Raw genomic sequence first — 11,542 nt, forward strand, 5'->3', positions numbered from 1 at the left:
AGAGTTTCAGTTGCTGAAAAAGTTCTAGAGATCTATCGTACAACAATGTGAAGGTACTTACTACTACTGAACTATACACTTAAAAATGGTTACAATGTAAGAAAGCACATAACATAAAATTTACAATTAAGAATAAAATTGTTATCCTACCACTCTGGGAGGCTTAGGAGGGAAGATCACTTGAGGTCAGTAGTTCAAGACCAGCGTGAGCAAGAGTGAGACCCTGTCTCTACTAAAAATAGCAAAATTAGCCAGGTGTGGTGACACATGCCTGTAGTCCCAGCCACTTGGGAGGCTGAGGCAGTAGGATTGCTTGAGCCCAGGAGTTTGTGGTTGCTGTGAGCTAGGCTGACATCATGGCACTCTAGCCCAGGCAACAGAGCGAGACTCTGTCTCAAAATAAATAAGTAAATAAATAAAATAAAAAATAAAATTGTTTTTAAAAAAAGAATCTAGAAAGAAAAATTCCAAAATGATTATGGTGACTAACTATGGCAGTAGAATGTTGGATGATATTTTTCTTCTTTGTATCTGTTCTTTGATGGTGTCTTTGCCTTTTAGTTTTTAGTTTTAGTTTTTAAACTAAAAATGTTAATTTCCTGTGATTTTAAAAGAAATAGGGGCTGGTTGGGTCAAAAAAATAATTATCTTAACACTTTTAGAAAAGGATTAAGTAGGATGAAGGAAATGATAAGGCATAAAAATAAATATATTAGAAAACAGAAACATATAGCATTATTTATAAACCCAAGAGCAAGTTTCTTGAAAAAAAAATGTAAAAAGAACACCTTTGTCAAATATAATCAATAAAAGGGGAGGAAGAAAATGTCCATTAAATAAATTATGAGTGTTAAAATAGACATAACAGCTACTGGAAATAAAAAACCCTGATACTGCAAGAAATAACTAGGCAGACACAACTGCAATATATTTGAAAATCTAGATCAGGTTTGGCAAACTTTATCTGTAAAGGACCAGATAATAAATAGTTTCAGCTTTGTGGGCCATACAGTCTCTGTAGCAACCACTCAACCTCTGCCATTATGAAAGGACATGGCTGTGTTCCAATAAAACTTTATTTACAAAAGCTAGCAGTGGGCCAGATTTGGCCCACAGGTCATAGTTTGCAGGCCAAGTGATAGAGGCTGAGTCTCTTTTCCCTCAGGTTCTCTTTTGCCCTAAAATTTGGCCTCCCCCATCACTGTGACACCCCTCACCAATGCAATTAAGAACTAGAGCTACTGTATTTTTTTTCTTGGGCCACTAACATCCTCATCTATAGCATTCCTAAGTAGATACTACTAAACAAACACACACTGATTCTGGAGCCTCAGAATCCACAGGCATTCCCCTTCAACATTTCATATTTTACATTAAAAAACTAAATGTCAATAAATCCTAGAGGGCAAACAGAGGAAAAGTAAAAACTACATCTTGGCCTACCAGTACTCACAAAAACTCAATTTGCAGGAAATATCTCAGGTCCACTACTTAAGGTAAGGAAAACTACAGACAATGTCATCCTAAAAGCTTTGAACATGGGAACCAAGGCTCTAGGTCTTGGAGAAAGTACTAATTAGAAAAAGAGACTCTAGCCAAGGTTCAGAAGGCACACAAATACGTAAACCAGGGCTTCCCTTTCATGCAGTTATCCAGTGTAGCTACCCCAATTCGTGTTGATCCCCTTTTAGTCCCATTAAAAAAAAGGTCAACAATAAGTAAACAATCCCAAAAGTCCCATAACTATTGAAGAAACAGGGTGAGTCATAAAACTTCAAAAAGAACCTTGGGCCCTGATGATTTTAAAGTCAATTTGAGTCAAACTTCCAAGGCCTAGATAATTCCATGTCAACAATTTAGAAGTTTGAAAATAAAAACATGAAAGGTTATTCATTTTAAAAAGCTTAAACAATCAGAATTTCTAGAGGTAAGATCTGGAAGTCTATATTCGGATGCAACGTGGCTTGGGGCTAGCATTTGAGAACTGACTGAATGCAAGAGTTCAATGTAAAAAGCCGTCAAAGACTGATTAGTTCATTAACAACAATTGAATGGGAGAGGGTTTCCTGGAAGCGTTTTCGCACTTAACCAGTGAGTGTAAATCACACTAATTCGTCTGGAAAGCAATTTGGCAAATGTATCAAGGACTTTAAAAATGTTTATACATGTTGATACCTGTGGAGGAGGGAGCGCTGCTTCTTTAGAGGAGGCGACTGCAGGCTAAGGCTCAGGCAGCTGAGAAAGGGGCGCCTCTCAGCTGTTGCTGGTGTGACCGTCTGGCCCCAAGATCACGCTTCTGGAAGTGCTGACAGAAGGTGCCGGCTGCCACTGGCCGCTGCCGCCAGGGTGAAGCGCCACTGCGTCCTGACAGGAAAAGCAAGCCAATCCGGATGAAGCCCCTTCTCCCGTCCTGTCTTCCCGCTCCAGTGCCCCCTACTGGCAGCACATACAGGAAGCAAGCGCGCAAAGCAAAAACGTACTTTACAGAGACCCATTTTCACACAAATAGAGCACAGCAGAAAGCCGGGTATTTGGAGCTGTCTGATAATCGCTGAAAAACTGGCAACACCTGAAACGTCTTTATAAAATTCTCCTCAAGTGTAAAAAATATGTCGGATATTTAAAAAAACAGAGCCTTGATTCCAAAAATCTTCTTAAAGGATGAAGCTAAAAAACTAGCATCAGATGTTCCTTTTAGAGTGATTTCTGGAAGCACACAGGATTTTACTTGATTAACATTATTATTTTATTACTTGTGTTAATCATCATTTTGTCATAGGTCTAGCTTTGGAGTTTTGAGGACAAGGATGTAGTTTTCCAATAGTTTTATTTCTCCTCATTTTTTTCTATACAAAATGCATGATAGAGTATTACTTTTATAAACCAGCAATTATTATGGCCAGTTATAAGAATTTAAAACTAAGACGACCTACATTATAGATTATCTGTCATGTAACCTGACATAAACCGAAAAACCTCAGGGCAGCTCCCAGATATAGTTACAAATTGAGAGCAATAGAATGATGTTGACATCATCCTATTATGATCATCTGGTCTGGGCTGAACCTAAAGGACAAAGGGTACACACAATTTGTTGAGAAGAACATTTATTATGAGGGCAAGCTTCTTGTGTGCTAATTCACTTTTCATAGGGGATGTGTAAAATCTAAGAGCACTTAGCTACTTACTGGATAAACAACAAGAATAATGTTCTCCTGTTTACAGAGGGACTTTACCATGATCATACCATGGTATGTTTACCATAGCATGCCTTGGCATAGGAAAAAAAAAAACAGGCTTTTAAACTTGATCTCTCTATCAAGAAAACCAAAACAAAAGAGCTGGTTTGCCTTATTGAGTAATGAATTTGAGACTCCTCAGAAATGATCTAATGTGGTATGTTTGCCCCACTTGGAGATTGTTTCAAACAGATGTCAAGTTTTCATCTAGTTTTTCTTTTCTTTTAGCTCCCTACGTTGTAAATTTGTCCCACAAGACAACCACTCTGAAACTTAACATCCAGCCACTCTTATAAAGCTAGGTCCCTGTCTGATGGGGTAAATTTAGGGTCCAGAGAATGCAAAAAAGCATATGTCTGACCATCAAGAATTCTGTGTGTGTGACCTAGAGAAAGTCTTAGTCTTAGTCTTTGAACACAAGACATTATGTACAAGTGCTGTTCATTGCAGCACTATTAGAAAAAGGGAAACTTAGAAACAATCTGAATGTCCAGCAATAGTAAAGGAATTAGTACAGGGTATTATATCCACATGATAGATTATCACACAGAAGTTTAAAGGATTAAACAAAATGTGTGCATATGCAAAACTGCATTTATGTATATATTGTGCATATATGGATGGATATATATATGTATCATACATCTATTTGTATGTCAAAAATATGATGATGAGTAAAAGAGCAAGATGTTCCATGTGTACAATGTGAGTCCACACTACACCACACCACACTCAGGCTATTATTGCCTCTGAAATAAGAGCAGGAAATTGAGACCAGGTAATGGTTAAAGGAAACTTTGGCCAAATACAATTTTTTTTTCTTTTTAAAACAGTGGTTTAAAACAGTGGAAACAAATATTACAAAATAGTAACAGTTGTTAACTTTATGGTGAAATGTACTTTATATTCTGAACCATTGTAGCTTTCTGCAAACTTTATCTTTCTTACCAAAAAGAAACAAAAACAAAAAACCAAACCTCACACTAGCTACAAGATTTCAAAGATTTCACACAGACATGTTGCTGTCTCTATCCATTTTCTTCCTTGTTACCTAAGCAGTAGCAAGGGAAAGTATATGTTCCCTTGAGTATCTGATGGCTTCTGAACATGCCAGAGTTTCAGCAATTTCAGCCAAGGCAATGAAGTTTGAGCTGTTCCACAGACAGGGTGTAAAACATACACACCACAAAAGGCCAACTAGTTCACATCTCAGCAAAGTTCCAAGGGAGAGAATGGAAGAAAGTCGCTTCTGCCATATTTTCTTGGCCAAAGCAAGTCAGAAGGCCAGCCCAAATTCAAGGTAAAGGAAAATAAACCATACTTCTTTATTAGAGGAACTTCAAACTCACATTTCAAAAGTTAGGGAAGGGGTGATGGTGGTATTAGGCATGTAAAGATTTAGAAAGATTTTTTCAATCCATCTGCCACACCATGGCTTCTTGTGGACCACCAAATTAACAAAGAGTTTCAATTCTCTAGTTGGTTATGCTTTATATGTTACAGAATATAAACTATAAAATCAAATAACACATATCAAAAGAAAATCTTACTAGGTTTTCCCTCTAATAGAGCGTTTTTTGGTTTTCAGACTTTGTTTTATGTACTGTTTTATGTATGGCACATTTAAACAGCCTTTATCCTCTGACACTAATAGGTATGTTTCTATGCAGCTGACAAATCATCTCACTCAAAATTATTTTCTGGATACTAATGGACAACTAATAGAGGCTGGCAATCTGAAATTGTCTCCAAGGTCACCTTTACAATAGGAAAGATTGAGCAGTAAAATAGAGCCCTCAGGCTCGTGTAATTTACCTGTGCCAAACCATATCTCCAAAATGGCTTATTAAATCATTCCACTGAAAGTTGTAAATCTAAATGGAAAAGGTACAAATCAATAGAAAAACACAGTCAAGCACTTTACTACCTATGATTTTCATGACTGTCTGGAAGGATGAAGATTAATGTTACAAAGAAATTCCAAAACATGAAGACTTGTAAAGATTGACTGGCTCTGGTTTGCATTATTCTTAGCAATTCATTTTATTTTTGCTGTCACTAACCTCTCTGTTTATTAACCTTTTTTTGCTTAAATCATAGTATCAGTATATACTTATTCTTTGTGTCCTGCCTTGCTATGCAGAAGAATTTGGAAGCCAAAGAAGTTTGAAGATCTGTCAACCCCTATTTGCTTACAAAGGAAATTGCATAAAGGCACAGCACTGGGTTTTCTGACTTTCAGAAGTATGAACTCAGAGGAGCAACAAGAGGAACCTTGCCCTGACTTAAGCATGAAAGAAGTATTGGAGTATGGGGCTGAGTAGACTTTCAGCTCTGGAAAATGGGTCTTTATGGTGTGTTTTCCTTGGGTTTTAGGCATAGCCAATTTCTAGTGCTCCCTTTTAAAAAAATTGAGATATAATTCACACACCCTTTGAAAGCACACAATTCAGTGGTTTTTAGTATATTCACAGAGTGGTGCAATGATCACTACTATCTAATTCCAGAAATTTCCATTACCATAAAAAGAAACCTCATACCTTTTAGCAGTTAGTCCCAATTTTCTCCTCTCCCTATGCTTTGGCAACCACTAATCTACTTCCCAGCCCTATGGATTTGTCTATTCTAGGCATTTCATATAACTAGAATCATACAGTAGGTGGCCTTTAGTTTCTGGCTTCTCCAAGATCCATTTCAATGAGTGAAAGAACATATGACCCTGATGTTGCCAACTCTTGGGGTGGTCTTGCTCTTTTTCTGCCTGCGCAGAGGCCTGTTACAGCCTGGCAAGCCATTTCCATTAAAGCTCAAAAGCACAAATCCAGCTCCTCAAGCATTAAGTGAATGGCTGATGTTTGGGCAGAGATGAGGGGGAGGTTTACAGAACATGTCACCCAACAACAATGTCCCCACACTCCTTTCAATCTTTGTCTTTTTCTAAAACAGATCCTTCATTGTTTTTCTTTTCCTTTCCCCCTTAGAAATCTTCACCACCCCCTTGAGCCACAGCTCAACCTCCTCCCCAGATGCTTCTCCAAACCCTTCCTTTGAGTGCCTCACTTGCGAAAAGTAGGCACAGGCCTGTTGTGGGCCAGACTATGCCCCACACTGGTCCTGAAGGTCCTCCTGGGAGCCCTCCATTTGTCTCATCCCACACACATTCCAGGGCAAGAGCCCATTCGGGTTTGTGGGTCCTGAAGTTTCTATAATTGAGGAGACTCTCTTTAAGAAACAGAATACAAAATTATGCCTACAAAATTGAGGACTTGTAAGAGGGGCACTTGAGCAAGAGAGGAGCCCTGAAGTTTCAGCCTTACTAGCTCTAAGGTAACTCTGCCCCTATTCCAAAGTCAACACCATTCATTGTCGGAGCATCTGAGTAATGCAAATTTCTCCTGGCCTGACCATGCTAGACTCTGTTGTAGGCAGAATAAAGGCCCCCAAAGATGTCCACATCCTAATCTCCAGGACCCGTGAATGTGTTACCTTACATGGCAAAAAGAACTTTGCAGATGTGATTAAGGACCTAGAGATGGGGAGATTATCTGCATGGGACCAGTGTAATCATATGAGTCTTACTAAGTGGAGACCATTTCCTGGCTGTGATCAGAGAGCCAGAGAGACAACAGCATGAGAAGGACTTGGCCCAAAGCTGCTGGCTTTGAAGATGGAGGAAGGGGCTACTAGCCAAAGAAAGCAGGAAGCCTCTAGAGACATGAAATATCAAGGGAACAGATTCTCCCCTAGAGCCTCCAGAGGGAATGTAGCCCTCTGACACCTTGATTTTAGCCCAGTGATACCTGCTTTGGACTTCTGATGTTCAGAACTATAAGCTAATAAATTTGTATTGTCTTAAGTCACTCAGTTTGTGGTAATCTGTTACAGTAGCAGTAGAAAATTAATATAGACTCCAAAATGTGAAAGTGTTATAATTTAGGAATAAGTGAAAAGGATGCTTATCCCCTTACACAAATGCCCTAGCAGGAACTAAACCCCTTTAAAAAGGCCCTTCCAGTTTTTGTCTGTTGAGTAATCACAAACCAGTTGGCTAGCTATAGTCACCATGCAGTCTGCCAAGTTCTTCCTCTCTAACTGCCTCAGGAACTCCGAGGAGGAGGAGGGGGGGGGAATAAGGAGGAAAATAGTGGAGGGCTGATTTGGAAGCTCCCTGAAGGAGACTCGCCTTCCTCAGAGTGATAATGGGACCGTCATGAGAGTACTGGACTGTGGGCTGCCTCCAGATGGTCCCAAGCTTGAAATCTCATGGAGCCAGAGAAGTGTGAAGCTCATGTCACCTCTATCACCTGGGCCCACAGACAACTCTGCTTGAGTCTCCAAACGCTTTCGTGAGGTTTCATCAGCTTCTGGCCTCTGCCTTTGCCCACAGGCCTGGGAAGTCCCTCTGGAAATATCACTTGGTTTTAGGCCCTCGGGCCTCTATTGCTCGGGACTTGAGCTATCCATGGAGGCAGATAGGGAAGAGATTCCAGGCCACCCTCTCCATCTTCCTCTTTCTCCTCCTCTGCACCCACCTCCCCCAATGCCTCTCCTCCAGAAACCAGCCGGAAATGACCCCCTGTGTTTCAACATGTGAAGACAGAGAGGAAGTGGTTGTCCAGGCCAGCAGCCTCTGGGCCCTGCTTGGCCATCCAAAATGCTTTGAGAACTGGGGCAGGGGACAGCAGAGGGAATTAACTATTAATTAAACAATAATGCAAATGTTGACTTTTCTGATTTAAAAATTAAACACAGATAAATAAAAATTAAAGAAAGTAAAGGTAAAAATTAATACAAAATTAAATAGTTATAGATAAAACTAATGTTCCCAAGTCCCCAGCCCAATCCCCACCCCACACCCAGCTGTAACTACTGTTATAACTTGGTAGCTGTCTGTCCACACACGTTGTGTATATACGTATATGTGTATGTGTATAGACACACACACACACATGAGTCTGTTCCAGGTCTACTTCTGCTGTTTGTCTTTTTCTGCACCATGTTTCAATTAGCACAACTTTCTCTGCACTTTCTTTAAAAATTATTTTTTTCAGTGGCTCTACCACATTTATACTCTCATACGAATAAATAGCTCTCTTTGTCTTTATCATGCTTTTTGCTGTGGACAGATATGTCTCCTACTTGCTGGAAACTGAGTAGAAAATTCGTCACAGATAATCACACAACACCAAGCCCAGAAATGATACACCAACTCAGTTCTCAAGGCCTAGTGTTGAGGGCCCAGAAGCCCGGGCATGTTGGCTCCTGTCACACTGGACTCTGCAGTGTTGAATACAGCACGCTGAGAGGCAATCCAAGTTTGAAGGCTATTGTGACTGGCAAGCTCTGAAGCTGGTGCTTGGGAAGGTGGCCAGGGGCACAGTGGAGGGTCCCTGAGAGCCTGAAGTGCTGGGAAAGACTCTCATTCTTGATTCATTTTGTTTGAAAATACAGTGTACGTCCAAAGTTGTTCATAATGAGCACTTTAAAGATGGGGTTTCTGATTAGAAGTCTGATGTTCTTCTCAGGCCAAAAGCTCTCTCCCCACGTGACCTCACCCAACCTCAGCCAATCTCAATTTACCACCTATGTCTGATGACTTTGCAAACTCTATTTCCCTCCCAGTTATTCTTCCTGAGGTATGACATCCATCTCACATAAGTCTCAAAATATTCTCCCTCTCCCCATTTGTTAAGCCCACACAATCTCCCCGTTGGTCTATAGGGTATCCCAAAATTTGCCATACATAGGGAAAATGGGAAATTGTAGCTAAATGTACCTTTATTTATAAAATATTCATTACAAAATTTTTCCTTTGTATGGACACTTTTGGGACACCCTGTACTTTCTTCTTACCTCTTTCTAATCCATCTCTGCACTGCATCCCAGTGACATGCAGAAAACACAAATCTGACTGTGTCAAGCATTGCCATTCAAATTCATTGCCCCCAGGGATAATGTGCAGACCCTTAATGCGGTCTACATGGCCCCCAGCCCTTTGCCTCTCTGACCTCCTAACTCTTCTCCAGACACACCGGCCTCCTCTTCCTCCAGCAATGCCAAGAACACTTCTGCCTCAGCTGTTCCCTCAGCTTGAACAGTCTTCCTCCAGCTATCTGCATTTCACACTCCCTTATACTTCAGGTTTTTGCTTAGATGTCACCTTATCAAAGAGTAAGGCATTTCCATAGAACTATAACCATTTTACCTAAAATATTAATTTTGACCTTGGGAATAAGGTCTATTAACTACTAACTAATAAATGCAGGGGCATTCAGAATAGTTAGATGATAGCTGTTAACTTCAGTAAGACTAATAAAAAGGTCAAATAGTTTGATAATAAAAATACAAGATTCCTCTATAATGTCCATTTAGATAGATCATGCTGGTCCACAGAAATCAGTAACAATGAACACACCAGTACTTTGAAATTACTTCAAAATAGGAACTTGAGTTACTTCTGCTGGGCTAGAGAGATCTAGTCTCCAGTACTCTTTGAATGTAGTCATAATTACTCTGGCCATTTAGCACATACTCTGTTTTACAGTTCTTATTATACCCTCATGCAACAAAGGATTTGGATGCCAAAACTAAGATATTTTCTTAAATTCTCTGGGAAGCCAAACATCTATAAAACTCTTGAAAATGTGTTTGGTAAAAGGTGTTGTAATTGAATCTTGGATGAACTTAAGTTACTTAACTTTCTTCTTTTGCAATCAGCCCTCAAATTTCAGAACTACAAAAAATAAACCCAGCTTAGATCTAGCTATGAAAACAAGCCTTAAACTAAGAACTGCCTATTCCTTTAATACCAGAATCAAGCAAATGGCCAAGCAGATGGTAGTTTAAAACAGTAAGAATTCTGGGGGACATGTGGGAAGGGTGAGGAAGATGGAGAAAGTGGGAAGATGGCAGAAAAACGATTCCAAACAAACCCCTACTTCTTCCTTATACCCTCTGACCCATGAAACTTGCCTATTGTCTTGCCTCAACTTGGGAAAAATTGGGGGGAAATAGCTTTAGAATCAAGAGACCTCAGTTTGAATTCTCTTCTGGCTTCTAACGAATCTGAATTCTAATTCCTTGATTTACGTAAGATATTTAATATAACACCTTTCTTATGCAGCTGTCCTAAGAACAAATAGAAAACCATACAGTAAGTATGGCACAAAGGACTAGCTACATCTGCTGAATCCTGTTTCCTGTCCCTGATTTTGTACATCCTATCCCCTCCAACAACACCCCATATCTTCCCTATTCAAAGTGAGGACCAAGGGCCAGCAGCATCAGCATGCCTGGCAGTCATTAGATGTGCACTCTTGGGCCTTGCCCAGACCTGCTGAGTAGGAACGCACGTCCTAGCAAGACTGCACATCCAAGTGTGAGAAGCACTCTCCTATAGGAAAGGTCTCCTGATTTCCAATAACCTGAAGAGTTCACTACCTGTGAACTCTTGCTCATTCACCCGTTTACAGTAGTTGTATTCCTTGTATGACAAAAGATGTCATGTGCATGTGTGTTGGCAACATGTGCATCTGGACAAGATGATCTCAGATGGCCTCCCGGTTGATGTGCCCGGCACCGTGCAGAGGGAGTGGGGCTGGCTAGGTACAACCTCCCCAGGCCTTGAGCACATTCACTGGGAACTTGCATTCTGCTCATTGGTCAGATGTCCTACAATTTACACCAGAGGGAAAGGTGAAGGCAAGAAATGCCCATTGATAAATTCATATTGAATTTAGATGGACTCCAGGGAAGAGGCAGGCATTCTCTTTTGGCTGGAACTATGTAAAAACAAATATTCACTAAGGATTCATCCCAAATGAACATCTGGAATAATGTGGCTCAAGCATAAGATAAGCAGCAGCCAGAATTAAAAGGTGTCTCTCCAATTGCATTGCTTTAAGACAAAAGATTTAACCAGTTTATTGAGGCATTTCATACCTCTTTGGGGCATAAATATGATTTCCAAGTTACTGCTTTTAAATTCAATTTGTTGAAATCCCCTTTCCCAATGGATATCAAGTCCCTTACCACCATCTTGGTGAGATTCCATAACTGGTAAAAACTTGCGATGATCAAATCCACCTAAACTGACAACCAGTTAAAAGAATAGAATTATACTTTTTTGGACAATGGGAAAGTCAATTTTGGAAAATACTGCCCTTTATGGCCACATTATACTTTGTATATTAAGAAGCGGTTAAAAGTAACACACTTCCTAAACACATAATGTGATTAAGTAAAAACAATGGTCTATGCCTGTAAAGATTATCTTAACTGTATTTCCCTGTCAAGGACCATGC

This window comes from Eulemur rufifrons, chromosome 30, assembly GCF_041146395.1.
Source record: "Eulemur rufifrons isolate Redbay chromosome 30, OSU_ERuf_1, whole genome shotgun sequence".
NCBI lineage: Eukaryota > Metazoa > Chordata > Mammalia > Primates > Lemuridae > Eulemur > Eulemur rufifrons.